The sequence below is a fragment of the Lontra canadensis genome, unplaced genomic scaffold (genome assembly GCF_010015895.1).
Source record: "Lontra canadensis isolate GAN:19392208 unplaced genomic scaffold, GSC_riverotter_1.0 scaffold1, whole genome shotgun sequence".
Lineage (NCBI taxonomy): Eukaryota > Metazoa > Chordata > Mammalia > Carnivora > Mustelidae > Lontra > Lontra canadensis.
In genome coordinates this window covers 45,422,473-45,433,158 of record NW_022630995.1, presented here as the reverse complement: position 1 = coordinate 45,433,158, position 10,686 = coordinate 45,422,473, and the positions used below count along the sequence as shown (strand labels likewise).

Here is a 10,686-nt window from a genome sequence, read left to right as displayed (position 1 = left end):
AAATTGACTGATATATGTTTTAGTTAGTATTCCAGGTGCTGAGGTATAGGCACCAAATGAAATTGGAAAAATCACTCCTCTAATGGAGTTTAATTCCAGTGAATAGCAAGAGCTAATACTTGCTGCTCTTACTGTGCACAAGGCACTATTCAAAGCACTTTATATATGCCAATTTGTGTTATTGATTTTCTACTTTTTAGGACAGAACCAGAATTTAGTGATGTGGGTAGTAGATATACTGGAGGTAATAATATTGAAGGCAGGAGCTCTCCCCACTACCTATCCAAAAAGAGATGGATTGTGAACTGCCTAACCCCCAAGAGAACCCTCTCACCTCTACCAAGACCAGCCCAGATTTGCATGGTTGGGCAAAAGAAGGCATTTTAGTTCTTCTAGGACAATCACACTTTCCTTGTGGTATTGTATATTAATTAGGACAAACTAAGCTATAGTCAGAATCAATCACTATGTCTTAGTGGTTCAGCACAGCAAGCATTTCTTTCTCATTGGTGTTTTATTTCTCACCTTGCAGTCTCTAAGATGTATAGCCATCCAGAGATGATGGGTGGAGGCTCCATCACTGGAAACAGACAGCTTCTTTAATTATTCTGGAAGGAAAAGAAAGATGCTGAAGAATTCTATATGGGCTTGTTTATGCCTCATTTTGGGAGTGACTCAAATCCTTTTTGCTTATATTTCAATGGCCCAAAGTAGTCATATAACCCAATCTAACTACAAAGTTGGAAGTAATAGTGTATCAGCAGGAACATATAGCAAATGGAGGGAAGTGCCCCTGCTCCAGCTTCTAAATGAGGAAGTTTCAATGAAATAGAATTTCAAAAGCAGCAAATTTGAGAGCTAGCAAGAGTTTCAGGGATTTTCTTGGTAGTAGATACAATGAACCAAGTGGATCCTGTGACTTATAGTAAACTAGCAAGCACAAGGGCAGAGAGACAATAGCAAGTAGATTCAGAATCTTCTCTGTAATGGAGAGAGCCAGGTGACAGTGAGTTAGCTGTCAGATGGAGGTTGCCAGTCCTGGGTCAAGCCAAAAGATATCAGATCATGAGTTTCATCATCAAAAACCAATGTCACTATCTAAGTTTCACAAATTACCCAGAGCCAAAGAAATTCGAGGAACTCTATATGACACTCAGATTAATTTAAAGACCTGTTTCAATCACTTCCTCTGATATCCCCACTTCTCAACCCCTATTCATCAAGATGTTTTCTTAAGGAGAAGCAAGGGTGGAGGAATGTGGTAGAAACCAAAAGGCACTGTCTGAACTCTTTTCAAGGAAGGATGCCAGTTCTTTGCCTCAACTGAAAAGAGCCACCTTGTTCAAGAGCATGTCCTACCCAAAGTGGCCTATATTCAATGACTGATGCTGGTAGGGGTTGAAAGACTCAGGCATTTTGGCCCAGGATATCTCTGATGGGCCATTTATTTTTTAAGTGTTAATTTCAATATGGTTAACTTACAGTGTTATATTAGTTTCAGGTATACAATATATGATTCAATATTTCCATAGAACAGCAGGTGATCTCTTTAATCCTTATCTCTTATTTCAATCATCCCCAACCCACCTCCCTTCTGGTAACTATCAGTTTGTTCTCTACAGTTGAGAGTCTGTTTCTTGTGCATGTGTATGTGTGTGTATACACACATCTCATCTTCATCCATTCATCTATTGATGGAAACCCGGGGTACTCTCATAATTTAGTTATTATAAATAATGCTGCTATAAACATAGTGGTGCATGTATCCCTTTGAATTAGTGTTCTTGTATTTTGGGGGAAAATAGCAAGGAGTGTGATTATTGGATAATATCCAATAAGGGTATTTCTTTTTTTAACTTTTTGAATAAACTGATAGGCCATTTTTGCTCCAGAGTTCCATGCTCCAGAGTTCTTCCAGAGTTTGCTCTAGAGCTCCACCCTTCACTCCAGAGTTTGCTCCAGGAATTAGCTATGTTTTTTTGTAGTTCAGCAGGATAATTGGACTTTTTCCTCTGCCCAGTCTTGCTTTCTTTGACTTGCTTCCACAAGTGTTGATCCCTCATAAACATCTTATATGCTACACTCCATCTCAGTTTCTGCTTCTAGAGAATATAATCTGAAATAGCTAGTGTCAGCAATGGTACAAGAAAGGGAGTGATAAAATGGGGCTATGGGACTGAATCACTTTTCTCCCAGTCACTAGTGTTGGGTGAATCCAGATGACATCCTTGGCACAAGGCAATAGTTCAACTGTTAAATCTCTCACTGTCAGTGAATTGAGATAGTTTACAGGTAGGAGGGAATATACTAGCTGATGCAATTTGTCAGACTTTTGAAAAATACAGGCAGAGAGCAATGATAAAAACAGTGGGTTTGGAAGGTCAATGGCTAAATGCCATTGACACCTAGCTAAATGTGACAAAAGACTCTAGGGATTAAAGAGCAATTGAAAATTGAGTGTGATCTATAGGGCTTTCCTGGAAGCTTACAAAAGAAGTTCTCTCCCCTTACAGTGAGGAGTAGAGAAATAGGAAGACCAGGGTGAGAACTTAATATGGTGGCTGTATTCTAGAGTGTGGCAAATGCCCAAGCAAGGACATCTGTTCTGCTATGGTGAGAGCCCTAACTAGAAAATGAAAAAGAATAGGGCCATTTGGGTGGATGATCAGAAATGTTTTGAATAACCTGCTGTCCCTGAAACTTCTGAGACTACAAAGTAACCTATCTCTTCCAGTTGACACTACTTTCCTTCTTAGAAGATACTTCAAAAGCCTTTCCCTTGACAAACATTTCCCCTCCAGGATCTGCCTTCTTATCCCCCTTCTTCTTACATTGCTGGTTAATACAGCTGTCACATATTGGAGCCAACAGGGAGAAAAAGGGAGGACTAAAACTTAAGGAGGTGAAAGACCTACCCATGCTGTGCTGAGGGATCCTGGGGAGCATGATGGGATGTAGGATGAAATTCTTAGGGTAATTAATCAGTGGGATTGGATTATATGATTACATAGGGAATCTGAATTTGGATCTGAATTGGTTTTAGAGCTATCAGTGAGGGGGAAAATGTCATATGATGCTTACAGAAAACTCCTGAGAGAATTGCAGTGCTCAGCTTCTGGAGCAGGACCATGCCACCTGTAACTGAAAATAATATGTCTTTTGAGAAACAACTCCTAGAATGCCACCAGGCTTTGCTAGAGACAGAATGTTTGGTCATGTAAAAACAAATGACCACACATCTGATATTTCCCATTAAGACCTGGATTCTGTGAGTTCCACAAAGAATGGGTGGGCCCAAGAGCAATCCATCATATCATGCAAGAGGTGTATCAAGTTGGGTAGAAGTAAGAGCAAAAAGCACACACAAGCTATGTGCTGTCAGTAGACAAGATCCTCCTTACTAAAGTATAGGTATACCTCTCCGAGCTAATACCTGTTTCCAGATGAGAAATCCCTTAGAATCAGCTATAGGAAGAAAAAAAAAACATGATTTACACATGGGTCAGACTGGTATGTTTTAGTGGAAGCCAGAAACACATGGTGACTGCTGTATAGCCTCACATACTTTGAAGACAGTAATAAGAGAAAAGTCTTACCTACCTGGCCATCCATTTCATATGGAAGGAAAAGTGACTCTCCATCTTTGGACTCTGCAGGACAGAGGTCCTGCTTTCTCCTCCCTTCCATAGGCATTAAGAACCAGATGTGCCGTAACAGGGTCCAAATGGAGATTAAGAGATAATGCCAAAGGAATCATCCAACCTGTGGAGCTCATGAAGCAGATAATATTAATTCTAGAAAAACAGAAAAACTTTCTCCACATACTAAAGGAGCAAGTGCACATATCTGCCACTGCTGAACTTAAGATAGCATGAACCTAGAGGTAAAATGGAAGCCAGGCAGTTGAAGGAAGGGGGTGACCCGAAAAGAAGTGAGCAAACACTAAAATCTGCAGTTTGGTGGAGTGCCAACCTACACAGATCCAGACAGAGATGGTCTCTGCAGTTGATAGAACACAGAAATAAAGGTGTAACTACTAAGCTATGTAAGATACATTTATATAAATATATTGTCAGGAACGGTAGAGAGTATTGGTGGTGTTGATATACATGTGTTTATCTATCAGTGGGAAGTACACAGAAAATATCTAAAATTGATATCCAGCTATAATATGAAGATTATATGCAGATAAGGATATACTTAAAAAACTAGAAAAGATAGCTAAAAGAAACACATATGGATGCTTTTTGAAATTACATTGATTTGTATGGAGAGATACTTGATAAATTATTATCTCTAAAAATCATTATTATTTAAATATTTAGCTACTTGCCTTCATTAAGCTGATTAAAACCCACATGTGCACACACACACAGGCATAACACTTGCCAGTCCCCCTTTATATCTACCTTAGTTCAGCATACCTTTCCTGTTTCCCCAATGTATCACTAATTCTCCCTTGCTTCTTCATAATCTTCTTTTATTATTGAAACAGTTTTTTAACTGGTTCTCCTGTGTATACATCTGTCCTCTTTAGCACTGCTCTAAACACCCAATCTCCTCACCGTAGCTAGAATAATTTTCCAAAACTATTTTTTTCAAAGAATTTAAGTAATGACTACATACAACATGGGGCTCAAATTTACAAAACTGAGATTAAGAGTCACATGCTCTACTGACTGAGCCAGTCAGGCACCCCCTAAAACTATTTTTTTTTAAGATTTTATTTAGTCACTTGACAGAGATCACAAGCAGGCAGAGAGGCAGGCAGAGAGAGAGAGGAAGGGAAGCAGGCACCCTGCTGAGCAGAGAGCCTGATGTGGGGCTCGATCCCACGACCCTGAAACCATGACCTAAGCCAAAGGCAGAGGCTTAACCCACTGAGCCACCCAGGTGCCCCCCCTAAAACTATTTTTTGATCATAATACTTCTTTGCTTTACTAAGTCCAGAGTTTCCTCTTATTTTATAAAATAAAGATCAAATAAATAATAAATGCCTCAGACTCTCCTTCTTCCCCAACCTCCCAGCCTTCACTCTCACCAAACTTCCAGCTGGTTTCTCCTCTCTTGTCACAATAAATTGGTTTTAATTTTTGGAACATGTTATTTACCTCATACGTCTCTGCCTCTAAATTCTTCAGCCTGGAGCATGTTCCTCATTCCTTCTCCCTCCATTTCACTAGGTCTTCAATTTAAAAATTATCTTACTCCAAGACCTTTCTTCCTATGCAAGACTAGGTTGGAACAGTCTGTCATATGTTCCCAGGCATCCTGTAAATTCTGAGTAACATGTCATGTCCTTTAATTACCTGTTAAACACATATCTCACTTTCTAACAGTAGGCCTCCTGAGGACAGATACCATTCTATCTATCACATACACATTATATTATATATATTCCTAGATTTATATATCTTGTATATATTTCCATATGTTACATATATTCTTATATGTAATATATATATATGCATATGTTTATATACATTTATTTTTCATATGCTCAGGTGCTTAGAATAATCATTAAGACCAGGTTTTTATTTAAATAGTTATGTAGGAAAATTTGAATTCTTAGAAGACTTGAAATTAGTAGCAGAACTGCAATAAACAAAGAAAGACTACATTTTAGACAAATTACAATGCTTTCCAAATCCATTTAATATATTCTACAATAATATATATTAATTATTAAAAGTATGGTGTGCTGGGTAAATGTTTATATTCAATAACTCCACAGTTCAATAGATAAACTCTCTTGGTAGAAAGTATTCATAAGGAGAAATCCATTTTCTAAGTAAAGTGAAAACTTTTAAGTAATATAATACTAAATATAAATTACTCATAATGACTTTAGTGGTGAGTAAGCTAAGTATTTTTATAATGCTCTTCAAAATATAAACAGTTTTATGTTCCTGGAGGATGTAACAGGCAGGTATAATCACATTTAATTTTCTTTTTCACATTTAATGGAGAAACACACAAAAAATAAATAAAAGATAGGAAAATCAGTAAAATTGGCCTCAGTTTCTTCACACCAGGTGTCCTCAATTATTTAAATGACATGTTTTCTGGATATAGTGCTTTCTCTCCACCAGAAATGCCCCACTTCACAGGCAACAAGCACCAGCAGAGCCTTTATTTACATTGACCCTATTATGTGACTCAACTCAATCTGTATAAAAAACCTCAGAAAAATATATGGGCATCATCACTAATGCTCCTTATTACAGCTTTCATTTCTCATTAGCTTGGTAAAATAGCTCATATTTACTTTCCTTTTGTTACATTGCATGCATGAATATTATTAGACATATGACAAGGACAGGGTTTTACTTTGTCTTTTCTTTAAGTTGATTTGTAATACCTTGCATAAAGTTCTGCTACCTCACCCTGTCTAATCCTACCAGTATTGACTCCTTCAAAAGGAAACACACTGAAATATGTCTAAAGGGTCTTTGCTGAAGGTCTCCTTTAGTAGAAATTTGGGCTCTGTCCTGTTTTGCTTTTATTAGTACTATTATTTTATTTATTTATTTATTTAAAAGGATTTTATTTATTTGACAGAAGAGAGAGAGATCACAAGTAGGCAAAGAGGCAGACAGAGAGAGAGAGGGGAAAGTAGGCTCCCCGCTGAACAGAGAGCCAGATGCCGGGCTCATTCCCAAGACACTGGGATCATGACCTGAGCCGAAGGCAGAGGCTTAACCCACTGAGCCACCCAGGGGCCCCAAGTACTATTATTTTTTTAAGTAACATGTTTCTAAGCTTTGCTAAAACTGGATTTCATGTTTTTAGGGAGTACAATATCCTTGGTGAGTCTACTGAGCTCTGATCCAAACTCATGGGTCTAAGGTAAGATATGTAACAGAACAATTTCTAATACATTTCTTTAAAAGTGTATTTTTTACAGCTAATTTCAAGGAGGATTGAGACAAATGAAATTTTGATTGAGACAAATGAAATTTTGGCCATTTGTGAATTTCTTGAGTACTTATTATGTTCCTAGTACTTTGCTCACAATGACTTTTGATAGAATTTAAGCAAAGGCAATGGTCATTCTACAGATGTCATGACCCCAAGGTAAATATATTGATCTGTATTTGTGGGATGCAGGACTTTAGGCTGCTGAAGTATTTCCAGAACAGAAGATAATTGGCATCTTCAATTTGTGTTATATAGAGTTGGCTTTGGAGACATTTACTATTACAAATTCAGTTCTTTAGAAAAATCACACAAATTAAGATAGTTACTCTGAAAGAGGTCTATGAGAATATGTTTTGGGGTTTTAAGATCCCCTATACACTCTGAGAACCAATGAATTTTGTGATGTCACAGACATAATACCATATAAGTATTTCAGTATAGATAATGAAAGAATATGCGGGCAGTAATAATGGAAGATGAAAACCTGAGTAAGTGGAACCAATAAGCTGGCAGTTTGAAGCCTGGTTCATTCACTTAATAGGCTCTAGGGTCAGGTGACAGGTTAAAGGTCGTCGAGCCTTAGTGTCTTCTTATATTAAATAGGAATACTACCACTTAACTTGCAGAGCTCCTTTGGGCATAACTTAAATGAAATAATTGTGTCAAGCTCCTGTTTAATAATAAGTTGCTTAATAAACATTAGTTCTCCTTACCAAGATCCACTGGTTACATTTCGCTGGAAGTCACACAAATCCTAGTGATTTGGTGACTTTCTCTGAAATTGGTTTTTGTTTTCATGTTGTTTCTTTAGTGACTTCCTAAGGCTACTTCCTGCTGGAATACTGTATTGTTCTATGCATTCTGATGTGTTTCATCCAGCACCCATATACTGGGTGTAAAATAACAGCAACCTCTTTCCAGCTCCTGCTGGGCTTGGACCCCCCTCCTCCAGGGAGCTCAGCTCACAGTGATCTGTTACACATCATAGGTGTGAGAGCAGGACCGACTTCAGAATTTGTAAAATCCAATTCCACATGTTAACATCAACTCTACTTAACTACTAATTATTTTATTATCCACGTGTTTCAGAAAGCACTTTATATAAATATTATATTTTATGGTGTCACTCAGATATGCCACTTATGTCACCTTTCTCCTTTTCATCTCAGTTTCTTATAGGAACCTGAGAAGGCTGAAAGATTGAAAATACCTGAATAAAAGTCAATATGTAAATCTCCTTAATGTCTTTATGCTCCTATGAGCAGGTTGTAATACTAAACTCATCATTTACTTGAACTTCACTTTTCGTTAAAACATTTTTTCAGTATGCCAATAGTGTAACAAAATAAATGGTTAACAAGTTCAAATATCCAGGAAATAGGCTCAAATAGGGTTGACTTTAAGGAAAATTTTAAGGAAAATTTCAACATGTCCAAATATCCAGGAAGTAAGCTCAAATAGGATTGACTTTAAGGAAAATTGGCATATCCTCAGATATGCCATTGAGACATTATGCCAGTTTCCATAGAAGGTTTTGAGAACATTTGTGAACTTTTTGGTTGAAGATGAGTTTTTTATATACAGAAAGTGTATATTATATATATATATATATATAACTATACATCAGAATTTTTATACACACATTCTTTCCTCATTTTAGTAAGACCATTCCAGTGTTCCATTGAGGACTTTTTCCTTCAATGTTCTATTTGGCACTCAGAGGGCTTAACAAGGTCAGAGGGTAAAAATGTTAGGATAGACAGATTCTCCTTCCAGGATCATCATATATATATATATATATATACATATATATATATATATATATTTTGTTGTTGTTTTTATTTGTTTGTTTTCATGTTGTTTTTAGTGACTTCCCAAGGCTACTTCCTGCTGTAATACTCTATTGCTCTATGCATTCTGATGTGTTTCATCCAGCCAGGCCTCCACAATGGCTGTGGTATTGCTTAGCATGCATACTGTCCATTGCATGTTGGCCAGGTCTCCCCTGGGCACCACTGTCGGGGGCTGATAATTAATGTCAACCTTGAAACCTGAGGGACACAAGTCCACAGATTGGATGGTGCACTTGGTCTTGACAGTGGCAATGGTGGCATTGGGCACCACTTCACACTTGACCATCTGGTTGGAGATTCAAAGCAGGCATTGGTGATCTCTGCCACCAACAGCTGCTCATGGTAGGCCTTCTTAGCTGAGACAATGCATTGAGTAGGTTACCAGGGAGAGGAGGATGTAGGGGTAGGACACCAGGTTGGTCTGGAACCCTGTGAGGTCCACATTGAGGGCCCCATTGAGTACAGGGAAGCAGTGATGAAGGACATGATCTGACCAAAGAACCAGTTGAGGTTGGTGTAGGTAGGATGTCTGATGTCCAGGTTATTGGCAGATGTCATAGATGGCCTCATTGTCCACCATGAAGGCACAGTACCAGTGTTCCAGGATGGTGTTGGTGGTCAGGATGGAGCTTTCATCATTAGAGATTTATATATTCTAAGGTATAGATCAGCAGTTCATCTTATTTTACTGCTATGTAGGAGTCTGTTTTATGTTTTTAGGATTTTTATTTATTTTTTTGACAGAGAGTCAGAGAGAGCATGAGCAGGCGAGAGAAGCAGAGAGGGAGAAGCAGGCTCTCTGCTCAGCAGGGAGCCCAAAGTGGGGCTGGATGCCAGGAGTGTGGGACCATGACCTAGTCAAAGACAGACGCTTAACCGACTGAGCCACCCAGGCACCCCTGTGTAGGAGTCTTTAGTCTGCTTCTTCCACAGCTTCCGTATTCAGCGGCCAAAGGCAGTATAGACATTTTAGCAATTATGAATATAGCTACTATAAACATTTGTGTATGTATTTTTGTTTGAACTTATGTTCTCATTTTTATTGGGTACCATTCATAGGCCCCAATAAAGAGTGAAATAATAAAAATAAATATATAGATGTTCAGGCTATCCACTTAAGCGATGTATTGAATAAGCTTTATGAGTTTTGTTAATTTGTACTGCTCAAGGAATTTACTGACTACAGCTATGCTGTCATATTTATAGGCATAAGATTGCTCATAGCACTATCTTTTTATAGTTGATGTCTATAGGATCTGAGGTGATGAATTCTATATTTCATTTTTTATACTTCCAAGTTACAGCTTTTCTTTTTTATTATATTGTAATTTATGTTTATTTATTTTATATTTATTTATATTTATGTTAATTTATTTTATATTCTAATTTATGTGATCAATCTGGCTAAGAGGTATACCAATTTCATTGATCATTTTATAGTCAATTTTCAGTTTCACTGATTTTTTTCTCCAATGTATTTCTATTCTTTTTTTTTTATATTTTATTTATTTATTTGACAGAGAGAGAGAGATCAAAAGTAGGCAGAGAGGCAGGCAGAGAGAGAGAGGAGGAAGCAGGCTTCCTGCTGAGCAGAGAGCCTGATGCAGGACTCGATCCCGGGACCCTGAGATCATGACCTGAACCGAAGGCAGAGGCTTAACCCACTGAGCCTCCCAGGTGCCCTGTATTTCTATTCTTAATGTCACTGTTTTCATCAATTATCTTTATTGTACCTTTCTATTTAGTATGGGTTTAATATTTAGCCAACACAGAAGATGAGAGTGCTTCCTTTTTCTAATTTATTAAGATAGAAATTTAGAGGGTTAATAGAAGAATTTCCTTATTTTCTAATTAAGGTGCTTATTGCTATAAAATTTCCTCTACCCACTGCTTTACCCATATCAAACAACTT

The 10,686-nt window shown here is 37.6% G+C and overlaps 1 pseudogene; it reads right to left on the bottom strand.

The window, feature by feature from the left end:
- Positions 1-8,829: 8,829 nt before the first annotated feature.
- Positions 8,830-9,396, bottom strand: LOC116862406 (annotated as a pseudogene).
- Positions 9,397-10,686: the final 1,290 nt, after the last annotated feature.